The following is a 16,806-nucleotide window of genomic DNA, read 5'->3' on the forward strand; positions in this document are numbered from 1 at the left end:
GTCTACTTAGAAGCTGACAAATTAAGTGTCCAAAAACAGTGTTCCACTGAAAAGGTCTCCCCAGGATAAACAAGAAATAAATAAATAAATAAAGGTTTTTACTTTTTAGAACAAAGAGATCCGCCATGAGAGCAGACTGGTTCCTAGACCGTGCATTATGATATTGACAGTACGTTAAGCTGGGAACCAGATTAACTCACAAGAAGCGAATTATTGTTGGGCTGCAAGTAATGTCGAAATTTGTAACATAACAATTCAATGACTAAACGTGGGCATTTTTTTTTTCGGTCGATGTCTCACTCAAACGTTAATAACGTTTTTATTCCTATAAAATGGGAATTTAGAAAAGGGCTTATTTTTTTTTTGGGGGGGGGGCGGGACGAAATCAGAAGATAGCACGGGAATGCAACTTCAATGGGAAGATATTGGGGATGAGTGGGGGTCTTCCCCATCACGTACCATGCCAAGATGTGACATAATTTCGTCCCATACGGATTACCGTATCCGCTTTGATAAAAAAAAGATTCCGTGACTTCCGTGTTGCGCGTGCGTTACGTGCTCTTTTCTATTACACCACACTATACACGCTGCATGGTGTTCTGAGAAACGGGAACAATTTTTGAATAAAATATGCTCGTATTGTGGAGAAATAGATCACATACAGTGGAAATAAGAGGATCACAATGCAAATTAAGTACATTGTAACTGTATGGCTTTTTATTATCCTCGACAACCCCTCGGTTTTGGTACACACTCCAAGAGTTTTGTGTTAAGCATTTAAACACAATCTTTCTATCAGTTGTCTACTTAGAAGCTGACAAATTAAGTGTCCAGCCCTTAAACATACATCATCAATTGCTGAACATTATCCATCAATACTCTGAACGTGTTTAGTATTAAAACATTTTTACAAAGTGATAGGCTTACGGATTACTGTATGCCAAGGGCGGATCCAGGGGGGGGGCCAAAGGGGGCCATGGCCCCCCCCCCAAAACGAAACCAATTTTTTTTTTTTTTAATGTGACATCGCAATAAAGGCAGGCAATGAGTACACCACCATCTTTTCCTCAAAAAAATTGGTTAAAGTGGTCAGAAATTGCCTCAGATCGCACCACAGAGCATCTAGAATCCAAAACTTTTTCGGGGCCCTAGCGGGCCCCGAACCCCACGCCGTAATCTTTTAGACCCACTTTTTGGGGGGACCAAAATTTTTTTTGGCCCCCCCCCAAAATTGTGTTCTGGATCCGCCCTTGCTGTATGCATATCAGCATTATCCATCAATAGTCTGAACATGTTTACTATATTATCCTCGACAACCCCTCGTTTTTGTTACAGTCCAAAAATTGTGTTTAGCAATTAAACACAATCTTGTTAAAAGTTTGTAAACTTAGAAGCTAAAAAACTAAGTGTCCAACTCCTAAACATACATGATCAATAGCTGAACATCAGCCATCAATACTCTGAACGTGTTTAGTATTAAAACATGTTTACAAAGTGATAGGCTTATAGCAAGATTGACTTTTGAAAAGAGTTTAATTGGCTTGACAATTTTTGCTGTGTGCATTTTAACACTTTGCGTTTAGAATCTATTTGTAACTTGTTTGTGGTTTCCTGTTTTTGTGTGCGAGTAAAATAATTAAATTCAACAACAAACAAACGATGATATTTAAAGATCACGGTGACCAAGCCTAAAATACCACTCGGTTCGTGACAGATGACATATAAATCAAACGGGAGCACAAAATTCAGGTCACGATAAATAGATGATGACTTAAGCTGATTGCAATTACGTTGTACAGCCATGCACATCTAAAAATAACCCAATGATGTTGCGGTCCATTCGTTCCATTTGGGGGGGGGGGGGTGGAAGGGGGTTTATTTCAGGATTCTTATCCATCCTCAAGGGCACATACCTAAACGCAATGAAAATATGGTTCAACCATTAAAATTTTACAAAAAATACACGTCAAATGGCAAAAGAAACATGCAAACTGAGACAATATAGCAGGCATTACCTCTGATATCTAAATACTGGGCTGTGTAACCCGACCGATCCTAGACGTTTTTGTCTACTTTAGGGCCAGGAGTTGAAATAGTTTTTTATTGTTTTTTTTTAAGTTTAATTCTAACATAATTATAATGGTTTATAGAAAGAAAACAAACGTTTGGAAAACTTATAATTATGCAATAATAAAGAACCTATAATGTCCAGTTGTCCTCCTATAACTGATGCGTATACACAAAAGTGCAAAGTACTGATCAGTGGTTGAACAATATACTTTGAAAATATTGTTATTGGCCCTACTTATCAAAACAGCTACTATTGGATACGGCAATGTTTCAAATATAGCATTTTTTTCTCGAAAATGTGACTATCATGCATGCTTAGTCATTGCCCCCTGTCAAACTGACTAACAGGTTAGTCTAAAATGGAAACGCTTAGTCAAAGTTGATCGACTAAGCTTCAAGTAGCCTAGTCATTGTGACTAACGTAAGCCCATTGATAATTACAGTGTAATGTTTACAAATAGCCTACTATACCGGCCTTTCCTTTTTTGGAATTTTTGGGAGGGGCCTAAAAAGAGAGATGACAGCAGCGTTATTAATAATACCAGGCGTGTCCTTTTATCTTGTCGGCGTTTTCGCTCAATACTTTGCTGACATAGAAATCGTCATGGAATATTTTAGGTTTATTTGTTTGTATTTAGGGAGGTGCTGCAAAATGGGTCCATCCACAGTGGGCGTGAAAAGTGAACAATTATTAATCAGAATTCGCGCAAAGCTATAAAACGCGCAAAACTTGAGAACCGTCCGTTTGACTGTGCATGTTTTTCATGTTCAACTTGCCATCCAATTTATTTCAGTTATTATACCTGTGAGTAAACCCGTTTTCGTTCTTGTCTTACTGGTTGGAGCATGACTTGTTCTCTTTTTTTCGCAATGGTGCTACATTTTTGAGTGAGTGATGTCAATTGTTTCAAGGTGACAGCTATCCGGAAAGTAATAAGTTCCCTTATTACACACTTTTTTTGGCTGTATAAAAGGATTAGCCTACGATAAGGAAACCCGTTTGGTTATGTAATTGGTTTTGTACGGGAACGCCGGAAATTTTCGATGGCACAATGCTTGCAAATCTTCTGTGAGGGTGCAAGTCTTGAGAAAAACCATGATTTAAAAACCAAAGCAATACGTATAGAAATTGAAACAGAGTTGTTGTTTTAACACTTTTTGCGTTGCCACCGCGACCTGTTGTGTACATCGCGTGTGCCCAAATATGCACTTGTCCGCTTTTCTATGGCCTGGGAAGCCGCCATAACCCCGCCGCCGGAACAAGATTGACGTCATCACATCGGAATGTCCTTTCTTACATTGTGCATTAAACCATGCAGCATACAAGGAAGTCCCTTCAACTTTTCAAGCTATATATTGTTGTGCATGTCAGCATGGAAATGCATTTTGTACCGAACTTACCGGCTGCGCGCACGTGCAGCAAAATATAAAATGATTTGAGATTAATTAACTTTCATTGATATAAATATGATCGAAACATTTAGTACTAAAAAAATGTGGGCGGACCCAGCGTATATATAGTCGTTAAATTTAAGTTTAGATTAAAAAGCAGTCATCTGGAAAGTTCGTCGTCCACTGACACTGGGCTACTAAAAGTTTCAAGAACGCAACTTTATTTCTTCTTCACTCCAGGATACTATGTTTTCCCGATTTCAAGTACATGCACGCAAAGAACCTCGACAGCTACGAAGCACGCAGTCTTACATCTACTACACGGACGATAAGAAGGGGGAAGGCGCTACAGGCAGTGTATTTGGTGGCAGAGAAAAGGTCGGTATGACATCAACCATCAAAACATTATCTTTTTTAATATAGTTGTTGTGCATCCTGTTTTCTGTCAATTTATTCGTCCTTGAACTATCAGGGTTTTGTCGAGTTGTTCTGCGTTATGAATTTGTCATTATTGTACAATCGCACCATCGACAATAGTAAACACAAACCATTCTGAACTTTTAAGAGTAAACGATAAGCAATAATTCAGGAAGTATTCAGGAAGTAGAGTTACAATGTGTAGGCTAATGAGTCATAGTCACAAGTCGCCAGAAGCTACGAAAAATATATTTCTTCCGCGTTCCCCAACTTTTACCTGGACTTTTGAATTGACTTGGGATCCGACTTGTGATGATTCTACAACAACTCTACCAAGAGGGGAAGGAGCGCGACATTTGTCCCGTCCTGTATATTTATATTGTTTTCGGAGTTTGTCAAAATCTGCATCGTATAACGCACAGAATATCATGCGTGAATTATATTACCGGGCCGAAAGAATTTGCAATTTGTAAAGTAATTATTTCTTTAAACATTGACGGGTTGGGTTTTTTTTTTGGATGTTGCATTCAAAAGTGAAAACCTTTTTATTCCTAGAAAAAAATAGCATTGTAAAAATAAATCTATTATTCAGAGTGAAGGACAAAATTAGCGCGGGGAAAGCTTTCAATTTGTCCCTCCAAATCCTTGAAACGTGTACTGGCATTGTCGTTTATTCGCAAATCAAAATATAAATCAAAATATAAACGATATACGTCGGGGATTTGTCAGGTCAGGCACCCGTTCATGGATGTTGTAAACAAAATGTGGACTACTAAATTTGGCGAATTAGGGGCATGCAGTATTTGGACAAAAGTCCGACCTCGTTGGAAATTGAAACAAAAATTCCACTTTTTCTTGAAAATGACAGCACATCAGGTGCCATGATTTCACAGGATGCTAGAGACTATTAGGATGCAACCAAGCAAATAAATTCCAATAGACACAATGCAGTTATAAATCCCCATGCTTTTTAAAATACTCAAAAACTCTCACGGGTATTCAGGCTGCACAGAAAAATGATGATCAATATGTCATCTTTCATTTTCTTTTCAATTTTTGGTGGGTTGATGACATTTTGGAGAAATTCTCACCCAAAGAAGACCACCCCTAGTAAAACGAACGATATTTCCCAAACTGGAAAGTTGCCATTTTGAAAAAACAGATTCCTTCACAACATGGCTAAATAGCGCCACTTTTGGACCCAGTTGCATCCAAAATGCTCAGGATTGGAAGTCCCAAGTCGTCCAGGCCAGAGGTTCATTGCCATATCTCTTCAATTCCCCAATTCCATGGCTCTCAGAACTTTGTAATATAGAAGAATTGAGTGTATATCTTTTAATTCATTAGCTCAGCGCACTGAGTAATGGCCTATTTACTTGATTGCACCCATTATTCTCTTATACAGTCAAGTAAGGTATTTCATAGTATTTTGGAATTTTTGGTGTTTGCAAAATGTTGTATATTACCTATAACAGTGCCGAGCAATAATGTGAACCGTTTGTCTGGGTTTTCTTGTTTTCTCTAGAAATCTGGCGAGAGGGTAGCTGTGAAGGTTTTCAACAATGTGAGTTTTCGGAGACCCGGTAGCGTGCAGCACAGGGAGTTCGATGTTCTCCTTAAGCTCAAACACCCGAACATAGTGAAACTGCTGGCCATCGAGGAGGATGTAAGTTCATAGAAAAAAAAACATCACACTGTTTAATGAAGTACTTACAGATTATTGTGTATGAGTCAATTACAACCCACAATTACAAGCGGTAGGCTGTATATAAACTGTGACTATATTGTGTATATAGACACCCTGTTTCGTGTGACCCTAACATGCACTAACTCGTGATTTGACACGTGATTTGCTTGTGAAATATGACTTGTGATATGACTTGTGATAAAGACTGCTCTAAAAATTCGGCTTTTCAATCCTTGTAGGCCTCAATATTCTCGAAGTGTGTACTCGCTACAAAATAGCATCAACAACACTGTAAAAAGGTTGGGCAAAATCGGTTGATAATTCGACCAAATGCTGATTGAATTATCAACTGCCTACACACACTCTTGGGCAAATTCTTCCCAAAAGTTTGACAGTTTTTACCCAATTCAACCCAATGATTTCATACCAATGCTGGGTAAAATTACATTGCCCAACAGTGTTTTATCCAACCTTTTTAAAGGTGATATATAGATATATATATGGAATCCACTTGCGACATGAAAGAAATCCACTCCCAAAAAGTTCAGTTATAGGCCCGAAATGACGTCCTTATCTTACACTGTAAACACGTTGGGCGAAATGGGTTGATATGTAGACCAACGTTGGTCAACATATCAACAGATTAAACTCTTGGGCAAAATCTTCCCAATTGTTGGAAACATTTTACCCACATTGGGTAATTTCAAACCAATGTTGGGTAAAATTATATTGCCCAACAGTGTTTTACCCAATATTGTTTACAGTGTAGTAAGAATGGTGAATTTATAACGAAAAATCCCTTTTGTGGTTTCTTCTACCGCCCGACCCTGCATGCTTGTGAGTCCCTGCATGTTTTGTTTCTGTACCTCCGTCGTTTTGCCTCTGGAGAAGAACTTATTAAGTTCGCAACGTCAGAACGCATTCAATTTTTTAGACTATATTTCAGGCCAATCCAGTCAGTGCAGTAAGCACTTTGCAGCAGTCCTATGAATTTTCAAAACAAAATTGCATTTGAACATTTTTTGTACGAATTGTTTGATTCATAGTTTCATACAGATAAACCCGATTGTATATGTCCGAGCTATGAGGCCTGTAGTATCAGCATGAGTGTTTTCGATTATGTTTCAGCGACATGATTGTATCTAATATAAAAACCCGTCTATCCTGTTGAGATATCAGTACGGTTTGTACAATTTGGTTGACTTTTTTTACATCCAAAAATCCTTCTTTTTTGTGGTTTTGATTTTGCAGTCTAGTTCCCATGACCGGGTTATCATCATGGAGCTGTGTGAGGGCGGTAGCCTCTTCAATGTCTTGGACAGACCTGAGAACTCCTTTGGTTTGGCCGAGACGGAGTACAAGATCCTTCTCCGGGACGTTAGTAAGTAGACATCACCAGTCTGAGACTTCGTTTGCAAAATTGTTGTCTTCCATGTCACAACTCCGTGATGACTTTCAATTTTACCACTAAAAAGCTCATCGCTCCCAATTTCACACATTTACTGAAAGATCGGGTATCTTGGGGAAGTCTTCGATGTTTAGCTTAGATGGAAAGCAAATATGATCTATTGAATTCAGAAATGTTAAAAACGGTCCATTTAAAAACAGATATAACCTGTCGGTTAGATCTGTTTGGTATTAGTTATTTTTTTTTTTTTTTTTGGGGGGGGGTTGTCATAATCGATCGACCATGTCTAGGCACGTGATTTCGGATCAGAGAAACAGTCCTATTGGACTGATATATCAGAATAATTGTGGCGTGATATATCAGAATAACCGGTACAGAAATGACAAACGTAACTATACATGTAGTGCTATCGGAATTTTTGTCGTTGGAGTTTCCTGGTCTATTCTTTTTTTCTTTTTTTCCTTTTTCATAAATGGAGCCATTGTGATTGTGCATTAACTGGGACGAAGAGGGGGAAGTACCGCATACGCAGCAAGGGTTCACGTCAGCCCAAATAGCATGATCAGGGAATCAGCTGATGTTTAGTGATCATCTTTTTACATATGAATTATATCGATGGTTTTACGGAATAATATTGAGCTCTCAATATTGAAAGCTTATAAGAATTACGAAATTAAAGCTTAAACTATCACACCTGAACCAAGAGAGCTGGATTGTCAACGGTCATCCTCATCGACCAATCAGAATCAAGATCACAACTATTCAAATACTCCTACACCCAATCACATTCGTTCTTCTGCAGCAGGTCTGTCTGTGACAAGTATCCAAAAACATTTCCAGATTATTATTATTTTTCCACTTTACTCGATTACTTTGTGTGATTCCCCAGCCCCCCGTTATAACACATCGACCTGGGAAAAATAGTAAGACAATAGGATCAACCCGTTCACTCAAGCCTGATAAAACAGATGTGGGATTTTGATGAAGTGAGTCTTAAGTTTTTAGTGGTCCGAGAGGGGCCAGCCCGCAGTTCTCGTTGTACCTCTTGTACCTAACTCACTCACTCCAACTAGTGAATTAAAGACTATATAATTATTAGGCCACAGATCTGAAAGCGGATGACAAATCAGGCCATTATACACTCCGATCCACACGCATGAAAAAAAAGTTCCAGTGAATAGCCATTCTGAATCGATGGAATAGAGTTTTTGCGCCGGGACCGGCTTGACTATAGCCTTACCTTGTCTTGATACAGCTTACAACGACCCCTTCGACTCAGCCGATCACGATTGATAAAATACTTAGTTTGTGGATCGGTAGGCATGCATGGCTTACGCGACTATTATATATAAGTTGGCATTCCAAAGCTCGGCAGATATCAATATTCTCTTTGTTCCGTGATCATTTCGTTTATTCTTAAGTTTGAAACCGGCAAAGTGAAGTTTAATTTCTCAATTGACAGTTTTATTAAGGGGGAAAAAACGAGAAACATTGTATGCTGAGTGTGTACAGTGTTAATAAAAATATGTCGGTGAAGGGCAAAACCCAACTAATATTAAAAAATATTGTGGAATCGTAGTTTTTTGCACTGGGTGATTTAAAAAAAAAAAAATTAAGATTCCTTATTGTTAAAAACACCCGGTAATTAATTCGATAGACCTTTAAAGGATATTTCCCAAAATTTAAATAGGTCATGGCATGAAACATCTTCAAGACAAAGGAATAGTGCACCGTGACCTCAAGCCGGGCAACATCATGTGCTGTTACGAACCCGACGGCTGTTCCGTGTACAAATTGGCTGACTTTGGAGCGGCTCGTGAACTCGCAGAGGGCGAGAACTTTGTCAGCATATATGGGACTGAGGAATACTTGGTGAGTATAAAAAAAATCCATTTTGAGTTAGGTAATCATCCCTGTCTTCCCTTTACTGATTACTAAATATGTTATCCCGGTTTCCTTGAAATTCTAATAAATAACGTTTAAATAATAACGCATACACATACTTCCTTTATTGTTACCTTGTTAATTGCTTCCTTTAATGTCTCCTCGTAAATCTTTGTTATACTTTGGTCCGAGATTACTTTGTTTGATGATTTTTTTTCACCGAAGTTGAGAATTCATAGACACATACAGACACAATATGGAAGTCATTAGGCAGAGCCTTCCGGGATCATGCAGCAATCGTGATAAAAAAAATGGGTGCACATCTCAGTTTTAAATCCGGTTTCCTCAAATCGTTAGCCCATATAGGGAATTGGTGACCACCAATCGCCGTCAAGGCCTAGTTCGAAGAAAACTCAATTCTTGGCTGCTTTCGCCAAGTTCAAAACCATGTGTTCCGTGAACATTCTGTGCACACGTGCACATGTTGGCCCCAAGGTCATCGGTTGAACAAAATTCTATCCAATGAGAGCTCAGATCAATTTAGCCGGATCCAGTGCATTTGATGGAATAAAGCGGTCGGTACCAGTCAACAGATCCGCCATATCCCGGTGTCATATGAAATTTAGACTTCTATGAAGTCCGTCCTCTTTCACCCTTTAGCCCTCACATTATGGCCGCCACAGTCCTTATTATCCTTACATAATAGGCATGCAACCAATGAGTGCGTATTTCACATAATCCAAATTTCATAGTACACCGGCTCGAGGATCTCAGGATCCGTGTCGTTAGGATATCCTATATGGCAATGAAGTGGTGGTTGCAAGAGGAAATCCGGTAGCGTACGACGCCAACGTCGTCCCCATAACATACTTTATGTTCAACCCTTGTATCCAGTACTGTAGTAAGCCTTTATTAGTCAAGGCGTGCGTGTCTATGACCCGGACGCGTGGCGCCCCAGATTCTGGCACGAAAAAAGACCAGTCGAGTGGCGAAGACACGAGGGGCTAGTCTTTTTACGTGCCAGCATCCGGGGTGCGTCACGTGTCCGGATAAGCGCGTGGGACTTGACTAAAGGCTAGATTGGATACCGCAATTAGCACGTAATGGATTTGTATCGTGTATTTGGTGTTGTTATTTCCAACGTGTATTACGTGTTTTCACGTTAATTTTAATGATCACGTCCACACCTCAAAACTAATCAGTTCCTTTTCTATTTGCTCTTATTAATATGGATGTGATCTGCATATTGGTTGGATAGGATTGCCGACATTTAAACTTTGAAACAAAAAATCGTGTTTTCCTAACTCAAGCCACGACGAATTGATTCTGTCTTTACCCCAGATACATACGGGGAAATAACCCGCTGAGGTACAGCACAGGCAGGCACCAGGTTATTTCTCGTTGCATAGGTATACACAAATATCGATATGTAAATGATCCAATACAAGGGTGAGAGAGCAGTTAAGAGGTGCTCGACATCATGTGAGGTTGGTGCGATGCCCAATAATCAACCCATTCCCCTTTTTTTGTTTCTTGCAGCACCCAGATGTGTACGAGCGCGCCGTTCTTCGGAAACCACTTGTAAGGCCGTTCACGGCTTCCGTAGACCTTTGGAGCATAGGTGTAACGCTTTATCACGCCGCTACGGGGGTGCTCCCCTTCAGACCATACGGGGGCAGAAAGAACCGGTCCACAATGTAAGTCATTTGCCAAAACAAAAAAGCCAAACAAATATAAATTTACAAGTTACTGAAAGTAAAAGAATCATATAGTTCCTGGAATTTATGTTATTTTTACAATACATTGAATGGCATAATTTGAGAAACGAAGGACATCAATTAAAGAACTCATGTAACGGAATTTTGTTCATTATTATGGAATTTTGATTTGCACCTTGTGTTTTAATTAATGAATGCTTGCGTTTTGCTCTTAACCGATGTATTTTATGTCACTGTAGTCCACTAAGCCGAAGGCTCGCGAGAAAACACTCACATGCTTAGTTACTCGGCTGGGACTCGAACCCACGACTTCAGGCTTTGTAGTAAAGATGTGATTGTTTCGATTTAGGACACAACTCAACATTAAATGTACAACATTTTTCGTAGGCACCAGATGACGACCCTGAAAGCGTCAGGAATTATTTCGGGAGTTCAAAGAAACTCGGAAAATGCACCGATCGAGTGGAGTAGAGAGTTACCCAAGACGACTCAACTCTCACAGTGAGTATATTCCTATTTCAGTTACATGTGGTTATTGTGATAGTTTTTGCAGGTCACCAAGTCAGGGTCAGAGTGTAGTCCTGCCTTTGTATTTGACTGATTTACTGACTGACTGACTCCCCGATAGTAACTGACTGACTGACTGACTTTCACTTGTGATTTTGACTTGCTTCAGCCTCATTTTCGTGTGCTTCGCCTATCCCACACTGACTGAAATCATGACTATCAATACCACCTGCGAATTAGACATGTTAAGTCTCACATTTGCCCCCCCCCCCAAAAAAAAAATGACATACCAGACCCCGTCAGACCAAATTGGTCGGGGACCAGTTTCTCTGCACTCGTTTTGAGTACTTGAAGAGCTGGGTAAGTTTTTACTACTTCCAAGACTCTGTTGTTTGTCCTATAGACGACGTTTTCTCGTTGCTTACCTTGTTTTGTCGTTGTTGTTGTTTTTTATTCAGAGGTCTGCGCTTTCATTTGGAAGAAATGCTGGCTGGTCTCCTCGAAAGTGACGTGACCAGAATATGGTCCTTCAGGACATTTTTTGACACCGGTCAGGCCATCGTTAATATGACTGTCCTGGATGTGTTCTACACCGTGACGTCACAGCCTCTCAAAATATACATTGATCCAAGACATTCGTAAGAACAATATGTCCTTTAATAAAGTAAACTGAGAGCAAGACATTGATTGGTTACAACTCGTGCAGCAGAAACGTTTCGGTATACGTGATCTAGGTTTATAGCACAATACAGCACACATTTACAATTTGCTGGACTTGTTGTTCACGGTGGCCTTCAGCCCTGCATAACTTTCGTAGTTGTTTAGAGCCACCAGACGTTTTCTGACCAAACTGTGTAACGTTTTTCGATCTTCCATCACGAAATGTTAAGATTGCCCACCTGATTCGACCCAGGCTGGAACTTACAAATGATGTTGTGAGCAACCGGAGTTTGTGGCACTGCTTTGGCGGATTCGGCAGATATACCGCCACGATTCGACTTAATAGGCTTTTCAATGAAACTTGACCTGGTTATAAGAAAGGTGAACGCTTGAACTCTGAGGATATGTAGGCCTACATTAACTCATTCGCATCTCCGATTCGTTTCCTCTGCCACGTCAGCCAGTACAAATTATGAAATATATATATCTATATTTTTAAAGAACTTTAACATTAACATTGAAATATTTTTGCATCTTATAACACACTACCGAGGATATTCATTATTAGAAATATTGCAGCAATAGTTTTAATGTATTTGTGACACCCAATACTTCTGGAAGAAAAACCTACATAAATTTCCTCTTTAGATATTGGAAGTATAATTTAAGTTTACAGCTTCAACGATATAGAGTAGCCATTTGTTTATAAGGTTATTTGCAAGGAGCCTAATGTTCTGAACATTAAATCAATCCGTACCATTGTTTCTCTAAAAACATGACATCCAAAATAGTGATTTTCCGCTCAATGTTTCTGCAGGTTTGCTGAGTTTCAGGAGAGCGTTGCCATACAGACGTCATTGCAATCTGTCCATCAGATGTACGTCTTCGGAGATGCCGTATTTTACCCAGAATCCAACGTGCCGTGCCGAGACTTCCCTGAGACGACGCCGGCCAATCCCATATTTCTCTTCAAATCGACGTTTGGTGGCTCTGTCTCGCCAGTCGCCCCTGTCATCCGTAAGGCCATCAATATCTGGGTTTTTTTTAATCAAGATACTTGACTCATAAGTAGTTCAGTGCTCGAAGATCTCTCGTACAACTTGTGTCAATAGGTCAATATTGAAACGAATATCAGAAATAAAGGAATCGATATTGTCAAATGCGAAGTTACTTTTGGTATAGTTTTAAAGTACCTGAATTCACTTTGAAACCTGTTTCATTGTTTACCAAAAATGATACCCACTCATTGTTGGAATGTTTAGGGCATCATCATTCAAGACATTTTATGACGCATTGATTTGCCAGATTATTTTTTAGTAACTAAAACGTGATGGCTCTAGACAAATACAGTTTTCAAGTAACGACAACTCCTATTGTTATTAAATTCTTTCAGGTACGTTAATAACAGGAAGGCTTTTTAAATCGATATTTCAGCCCAACTTGATACTTCTTTCCTTTGATTGTTGGAATGATGACAGACATGGCTAGCCATCCAGGTTGGATTTTCCGTTAGCTCTAAATGAAACTTAAGCCGTGATTTTTTGTGGTTTTTTTTCATTCTTTATACAGCAACCATACCGGATGTTCCATCTAGGTATTCATTGAGCACAGATGCACCTGCGACAAAGGTGAGTTTAAAAAATGGATGTCGTGATCACTTAATGGCAAACTGTTTATAGGATGCTAACTTCCAACAAACTTGTTTTGAATATCTATTAAAACAGCAGTGATTTAAAAGTGTTGACGTTAACTGTTTCATGTGGGCAAAAGATATGTACCTGTTTCCTGTCGGTTGCCTGTCAATTTGACGTCACCGATAATTTCAAATATAGAGTGGAGACAGTTTACCCGGGTGCCGTTTGATAGTTCTTAATTTCAGGATTTCTTCAAATTTCTTCAATTTATTTAGGTCGGTAGAGCATCCAAACTTGATATCGAGTCAGTATCATGTGCTTGCAAAACAGTTATTCTATTTATTTTCTATTTTATTACTTCTGGTAATGAAACCAAGGATTCCCAAAATAGCGCCCTAGGCACTGTAGCTCGCAAGCCTGAAGAAACCTGTAGAGAGAAGACAATGAGAAGAAATTACAGTTTTAGAGGTTGGAAGAAAATTCCAGAAGAATAATATTTGGGGTGAACCCACGGAATCAGGCAGGGACTGAAAACCCATTCCACATATTGGCCCGGGCGGTATTCGAACCTGGGTCACAGCGGTGGAAGGCAAGGAAAGTACCACTCCGCCAACCTGACTCCCCGAGTCGATAAAAGTTACATATGGCAATTTGCATAAACTATGAGAAAAATTTGTATTGTTTCTAAGCTAACAGTTTGGCTGTACTTGAAGCAGAGATTTCGCCCAGATTGATGAGGCGTCAATTGCATTTTGTTTTTTGTAATTCTAATACAATGTAAGATGTATTCATTTGTTCCTTTCAGAAAAGCATCGCTGCACTGTATTGTCTCAAACGAACACAAGACCTGCTGCTTTTGACACAGAAACTAATGAATGCAGCCAAGAAGGCCTTCACGTGAGTTTCTTTGGTATCTTTTTGTAGAAACTGGAAAAACTTAAAGCTCCTTTCAGCAATGTCATCATTTCAGTTAGATTCGTCTAACTTGTTAAGAGTCATTTCGTGTAAATACTTCATATAAGTGTCCACGCTCAAAAAAAAATCGAGCAAGTAATCAAAATACACTATTTAATCCGATATTTTGCCCGTTGCCATGGTTACGGGCCATTATGTGTTTTGGCATTTTTTGGGAAATTTTGAGGCTGCAAAAATTCATTTTTTGCGTTATTTTCAAAGGTCATCAAGCCAAATTGCAAAGTAATGTCACAAAAGTAACTATATCACGACAAAGTATCATCCTATAATACAGCATGTTTTTACAACTAGCAAAATTGCATGTTTTACCACATTTTTATCCCTCCAAAATGGCACTTGCCAGGGCACTCAGAATAATTTCCTTTCGGCTATGATTAGTTCAGACATTGGTCTTTTCATATCTGGTGAGAAAATGTTGGTTATTGTATAGCCTTTGTGCAGTAGCGCTCCAAAAATGGTAAATTTCCAAAAACCTTAAAAAGTGTATTTTCAGTGTTTTACTTTGTTTTGGGTAATAAACTTGTATAATTGGTATTGTTCATGAATCTAGTACATTTTCACAAACTGAATCAGACTGTTTATCTTTTTTAGACCATTGGATGAATAGTAGGTAGTGTACTTCCCCCCACACCTTGCTAGGCCCCGCCCACTCCCCTGTGCCACCGAATTTTGAACGTGTATGTTGCATATAACGAAACAAATGTAAATAAATAATATGCAAGTGAACACTTTAGAAATAACAGAGTTCCTTTTCGCAGCCTCCCCTTCCCCCACTCTCGGGGCATTGCTTTTGGTTGAGGGTGGGGTGTGACCACCCACCAATAACTTAGCATTGTCGGTACAATCATTGTCACATGGGAAAAACTCATGCACCATTATTCAAATAATGTCCAGTCCTCCCTTCCCAGCTAGGCCCTGCTCTTTCCTTTGCCACCAAATACAGATTTTGATTTCTGCATGTATTTGCCTAAATTAAATTTTAAATACTAGATATCAATTTGAAAGTGAACCTTTTACGATCTACACCAACAGCCGTCTCACAGATAGCCCCTTCCCCTGCCACCCCCACTCCCAAAGCTCAAAGATAACCACGCCCTCCCAAACAAGTCAACAAGTACAATTTTGTTGAGATTACTTACATGCATATGGCCTTGGGGAAAGTTTTAATTATGTTAGGTAGATTTTTTACAACACAGGGCAGCTTGAAATATCCGAAAAGTGAGGAGGAGAAGGGGTGTGTATGTCGCGGGGTGGGTGGGGGTGGGAAGGGTGATCTTGACACACGCATGTAGCTGTACACATTTGTTTATATTGCAAGCTACTTTGGAATTACAGTAAAAGGTGTGGTGAGCAAAATGATGTTTATTTTATTATTTTCAAAACGGAAAAGATCTGTCGATTTAGAGAGCAACTTACTCTCATTTGTTTATATTGAAATTTTATATATGTACTTTAAAACAACGATCACTCCAGTGAAAGCTCCGAGAGAACACAGCATCAATTTGATTGCATGAATTTCACTCTGACTTGACTTGGCTATAAACATTTACACGTAGTTAGGGTCTGAAGTATTTTTGTAGTGGAAGTGTCCTCCAAATTTGTATTTGCCTAATCAACATGAAGTTTTGTGGCACTAAATACACTTCTGTAGTGTGCTTAGTATTACCATGGCAACCGTTGTAAAGACATCGGTGCTCATAAACTAAAGTAAAAAAATACTTCCATTTTCAAAGCCTATCACGGAAGTATTATCCTATGACTGAAATTCATGGCTATATAATTAACAATACATGCTCAGTATGTAACGTGGCCGCCATTAGTCATGTTAATAGTGCGAGAAGCACATGTAATTTTCACCTCTCAATCTGTACCATTTTTGTTTGTTTTGATGTATACGTTTCTTATAGTTATTACATGAATCAATTACAGAGCATTAAATAACATCACCACAATTGTGTTTATTTACTTTAGTTGTGCAATTTGGGTTGAAAACCCACACATTTTTGAAATAAAATCAGTAATTATAAGCCCCTCTGGCAGTGACAATGGATGCATACAATTGCTTGACTGGGATGAATATTTACACAGAAATACAGAAATTATGCCCAAAATGTTATCTAGACAAGAGTTTGGAAAAATATATAAAAAACAACTCTAGTGGTAACAGCAATAGAACCAAGAATGTCACATTATACAGTAATGGTCAACCAATATTTTCCTGCCAAATCGGTTGTAGGAAAATCAGTCAAAGTATATGCAAATCAACATGGGATCACAGTGTGCTGTACCCCTCCCTTTCAGAAAAAAAAACAAATACCCGCCAGAAAGGGATAAAATCTGTAGGCACTTGTGGTTCGGTGAGGAAGTTGGTTTGTTTTTTTAATTAACACATTAACAAAACATTCCCTGCTTGTATACAAAAAACCCTGTAATTTATAAGCATCAATACATTTA

At 39.0% G+C, this 16,806-nt stretch overlaps 1 pseudogene; it reads left to right on the plus strand.

Annotated features, from left to right (window-relative positions):
- Positions 1 to 3,663: 3,663 nt before the first annotated feature.
- LOC119726342 overlaps positions 3,664 to 16,806 on the plus strand; it is a 72,430-nt pseudogene continuing 59,287 nt past the window's right edge.

This window comes from Patiria miniata, unplaced genomic scaffold (genome assembly GCF_015706575.1).
Source record: "Patiria miniata isolate m_02_andy unplaced genomic scaffold, ASM1570657v1 HiC_scaffold_2, whole genome shotgun sequence".
Classification (NCBI taxonomy): domain Eukaryota; kingdom Metazoa; phylum Echinodermata; class Asteroidea; order Valvatida; family Asterinidae; genus Patiria; species Patiria miniata.